Source organism: Cnephaeus nilssonii (assembly GCF_951640355.1).
Source record: "Cnephaeus nilssonii genome assembly, chromosome: 7".
Taxonomy (NCBI): Eukaryota; Metazoa; Chordata; class Mammalia; order Chiroptera; family Vespertilionidae; genus Cnephaeus; species Cnephaeus nilssonii.
The window spans coordinates 72,337,403-72,342,661 of NC_137078.1; positions in this window are offsets into that span (position 1 = coordinate 72,337,403).

A 5,259-nucleotide genomic window follows, 5' to 3' on the forward strand; every position below is an offset into this window, starting at 1 on the left:
CTCCCTGAGTGAGCTCGCTGACTGGGAGAGTCAGGACTGGCCCTTCCAGCTACCGGCACCGGCCGCTCACCCCTGCTGCTGTCCCATCGCCACCATAGTTCCGCAGTGTTCTTCCTCTGCACAGAGCCTGCCACCTCCCTCCCGCTCCTCCTCTGGCCTTATTTACCAGGCTGCGCCACTGGGATTTCCCTGCCTTCTCTGCCCGCAGCTGGCCCCATTGCAAAGACGAAGGGGCTCCACGTGCTGGCTCGGATGCTGGTTCTCCATTGCTATTGTGCGACCTGCATCATCTCACACTGCGCACTTCCCCCATCTGACATGAGGGTGGCTTCCCCGCCCCCAGGGGCAGGGTAGATCTCCAGGGTTGACCTGGTAAGTGTCACTCTGGATAGCTGCCAGCTCCCACTCCTTACCCTTGGTCCCAGCCCATCCGGCACTCCACCGGTGGCCTTGTAAGGCGGGGCTGGGCTCCCTATGGGCTCCCTACCCTCCAGAAGGCTGGGCCGTCACCCCCATCCCTGCTGCAAGGCTGTCTGTCCTCCAGCGTTTGGCTTTTGCGCCAAGCCTGTCCCTTTTCACCGAGGCCGGGCTCCTGAGACCCTGTTGCTTCAACTTTTCGAAAAACAGAGCAGCATCTTCAAGAGGAGAAATAGAGCCAATTAGTAAACCTGGGGGAAAATATTTGACTTGAACAATAAAAAACAAAAAGTAAATTAAAACAACAGTCTGGTGCTATTTTTCACCTGTAATTTTAATTTAATAATTTTTTGGGTAATCCTCATCTAGGGGTATTTTTTTCATTGAATTTTTTAAGAGAGAGTGGAAGGGAAGGAGGGAGGGAAGGAGGGAAGAGAGAGAAACATCGATGTGAAAGATACACATCAATTGGTTGACTCCTGCACGCACCCTGACCAGGTCCAGGAATCACACCTGCAACCCACGTACATGCCCTTGGCTGGGACCTGCAACCCTTTGGTGTGTGGACTGACACTCTAACCATTTAGACACACCAGCCAGGGCTAAAATTTAATACTTTTCTGGTGATCATGAGATGAAATGTGGGCTCTGACCTTCTTGGAAGGACAAGGAATGGATTCCAGAGTGTTTAGCTTTTTAAAAATATTTGATTGTGGTAATATATACTTAACATAAAATTTACCATGTTACCATTTTTAAGTATACAGTTCAGTAGCATTAAGTATATTCACATTGTTGTGCAACCGTCACCACCACCCATTTCTAGAGTGTTTTCATCTTCTCAAACTGTAACTCTGTGCCCATTAAACAATAATTCTCACTCCCCCCTTCTCTAGTCCCTGGTAACCACCATTCTACTGCTGTCTCAATATACTTGACTACTTCAGCTGCCTCATATGAGTGGAATCTATATATATATATAAGCCTAATATGCAAAGTATCCCCTTGGGAGTTCGACCCACCTGGGAGTTCGATCACTTGCAATAACATGCGCTGACCACCAGAGGGTGGCGCGGAATGAAAGAAGGCCCCAGCTGGCAGCCAGCAGCTGCTAGGGACTCTACCCGTGCACGAATTTTGTGCACTGGGCCTCTAGTAATATAATATTTGCCCTTTTGTGTCTGGCTTATTTCACTTAGAATAATGTCAGTGTTCTTCCATCTTGTAGCATACTTCAGAATTTCCTTCTTTTTAAGGCTGAATATTTCTTTGTATGTACATTACCCATTTTGTTTATCCATTCATCCATTCACCCCAAGAGAGTGGCTTCTGTCTCTTGACTATTGGGTACAATGCATGTACAAATATCTACTTGAGACCTGCTTTCAATCCTTTTGGGTATATACCCAGAAGTGGAATTGCTTGGTCATATAGTAATTGTAAGTTTAATTTTTTGAAGAACTGCTATACTATTTCCCATGGAGCTGCACCATTTTACATTCCCACCAACCATGCACAAATGTTCTCATTTCTCTACATCCTCACCAACACTTGTAACTTTTCCTGTTTTTGTCTGCTTGCTTTTGATCTGACTCTGAGAAGACGAGCAGGAGTTGAACGGGGAGGTGTATTTCAGCAGCAGGAAAGGCCTGTGAAAAGGCCAGAGGCTTGCCGTGCAGGTGTGCCTAGGGACAGAGCAGCCTCCTGTGGTTGGCGCTTACAGCGCATGGGGAGGCGATGGCAAGGGATGAGGACGGAAGGCAGTGGCCAGAGCCCCATCACAGAAGCCTGAATCTTGGCCGAGAAGCTTGACTTGACTCCGTTGACCGAAGAGCTGGTTCCAGAATCTGGATGAGTTAGAAACTCTTGCAGCCAGGGAACTCTCAAACCTAGTTGTGAGTTCCATATCCACAGTGTGGTCCTACACCTCACAGATGTGAGCAGGGCAAATTGCTCTCCCCATCTGAGCCTTAGTGTCCTCTTCTGTGAAATGGGGGTAGGAGGGGGGTTGCAGCAGTACCTGCAACAGAGAAAGAGTGAGTTGCTGTGATGGGGAGGCTGTGGGCTAACTGTAGTCCTTGCTGCACAGCTGCCTCACCCTGGCCTGCTCTGGTCTGTCTGGCAGCCAGGACTCCCATCACAGCGGACCTTGGCTGATAGCCTGTGGTCACTCCTCCATGAGTCCTAAAGCCAGGAGGCTCAGGTGGGACAGAAGCAGCCCAGGCAGGTCTGGGACACCCTGAGAGTACCTAAGCAGGCCCAGGGCTGGTCACAGGGGCTCCCCTGGCACAGGACTTGGTGGTGTACACAGCCACCCCTCACTGACACCCCAAAACAGCTCCTCCAGGAGGCTGCAGTCATATGTCTGCAGGAAACAGAACCTTGGCCAGGGTCACTTGCCCAAGGCCACCAGCTGGGAAGCAGCAGGGCCAGGATTCAAACCTGAGTCTCTTTGAGGGTTTACGGATTCTTGGGAAGCTGGTCTAGGTTCATTTGTTGGTTCATTTGTCACTCAGCAAAGATTTACTGAGCATTTACTATGTGCCAGGTGCTGCCCAGGAGTGAATGAGACACAGTCTCTGCCCTGGACCTTCTGCAGGTCCCTTTCCGAGGGCAGTATCGGCCTCTCACTGAGCTTCTGCTGCATGCCGGGAGCATACTAAATCAGCCCACGGACCTCACAGCAATCTGGAGAGACGGAGACTATTCGCTTTGTTTTACAGGGAAGGAAGTTGAGAATCAGAGAAGGAGGTGGCTTGCCCAAGGTAGCGCAGTTGGAAGGGGCAGCATCTGTGCTTCAGCTCAGCAGTGCAGGGTGGACACTGCCAGCCATGCCTGCTGCCTGCCTGGCCTGCCTGGCCTGCTGCCTGAGCGGCACGGCTGTGCCGGGCGTCCAACTTTCCTATTGAAATGCTATGTTGGGATGTCAGCAGGGCATTGGGTGGGGCCGGAAAGGAGACCACTGTCCCAGTAGCCCAGTTCCACGAGGGGCTAGATGCAGAGAACGTCCTATTTCTGACTTAAGTCTGTCCTGTCATCATAAATGATTCCTTAATGTAGGAGGGGGTGTAGTTCTCTGCTGTGCCCGATAAAGGAGGAGGAGGGAAGAGAACTGTTGGGAGCATATACTCTCAACTCCTTTCTTCACCTAGTAGGTCATACATATACTTCATATACTCTCAACTCCTTTCTTCACCTAGTAGGTCATACATATACTTCAATGAGGAGTTTGGAATTCTCCTCCTCCAGGAAGCCTTCCCTGATCTACCCACCCACGGGCTGGGTCAGAGGCCTTCCTCGCTCATGGGCCTGGCCACACTTTGTGGTCACTGTTTCCCCTGCTAGCCTCTCCGGGCTGGGACCTCATGTGAGCCCCATGCACCCTGCACAGCCTCTGCAGAGAGGGAGTGTGTGGGGGGATGTCTGAAGGAGGATGAGTTCTGACTCCATCCTTGCCATCCTTCCTCCCTCTCTGCAGCCTTACTCATGCCTCCCCGCTGGCTCTCCTCTCCCCAAAGCGGGGGAAGGAACCAGGTGCCCTCTTTGGCCAAGTCGAGCCATCGTGGGTTCCAGGGTTCCCATGGGCAGAAGGGGAACACTCAGAGGCATTCCCTGAGCTGTGCTCTACCTGACCCGTTGCTGAGCCCGGGGACAAAGAAAAATCAGAAACGGTTCCTCAACAAGTAACTCTAAAACCCGACCATCGACCATCGACATCCATATTGACCACCAGGAGGGGCCATCAAGCCTGCGGGGCTCAGGGAAGGATGTCTGGCAAGGCGGCGTGTGAAAACGTGCACAGCGCAGTGAAAAAGTCGGGGGACAGCGCAGGCTGGCCTGTGGGGGCGCCACGTGGGCACAGACGCGCCAGGGTTCTCTGGCGAATCACAAATCTCAGGCCCGGTTGCTGTGGCAGCAGCGGAGGCCAGCGGACGAGGTCCAGCGACAGGCGCGGAGGAGTCCGGGGGGCGGGGGAGGGGGGAGGCCCAGCCCGCCAAGGACCTCGCCGCTGGGGCGGGCCAGCGGAGCGGAGCGCCTTGCCTTTCGGGGTACAGAGCCACAGGTGGGGCTGGGCTGGAAGTTGGAAGGAGAAAGGGCCACCAATGCAGGGGAGGAGCTGTAGAAGGAGGGGGGCAGTGAGGGGTGGGAGGCTGGACACCCCTCCCCCCACACCTGCTGCACTTCCCTGCCTAGAGTCTGTTGATCACTGTTATTAAATTATTTAAAACCATTTCAAAAGCACCTACAAGGTGCCAGGCTCAGAGGCCAAGTGCCCTGGCCCCTACATAGCAGGTCGCTCAGCTTAAAAGTGGCGGCTGGGGTTTCAGTCCAGGGGTCTTTCTTCATTCCTACTTACATATGATATTGAGATATACACACCGCCTTCTCTATATGTTCTAACATCTGGGGATACAGCAGTGAACAAAACAGCAAAACCTTGTACTCAGGGATTGCATTCTTGTGGGGCGGGGTGGTTGGAGTGGATGATAAACAAAAAAGAACAGTACATAAAATGTTGGGTAGTGGTAAGGGTTGTGGAGAAAAGGAAAGCTGGGAGGAGGAGGAGGTGCGTGCTGGAGGGTGGGGCGGGGGTTGCACAGAGAAAATGACTTTTGAGTAAAGGCTCCCAGTGGCGGGAAGGGGACCAGGCAAAGAGTGGGAGGTGACCAGGAAGGACGAAGGCCCTGAGGTGGGAGCCGCGCTGTCACCCTGCACGGGCTAGCTCCAAAGTCACCTTCCCTACCCCCAACCTGCTCGTGCTGGGGCTGGGGGCCAGGCGCTGGGCTCTCCCACGGCCTCTGTCCTTCCCCACGTTTGATGTCTCTGCTGTTTATCCTGAGC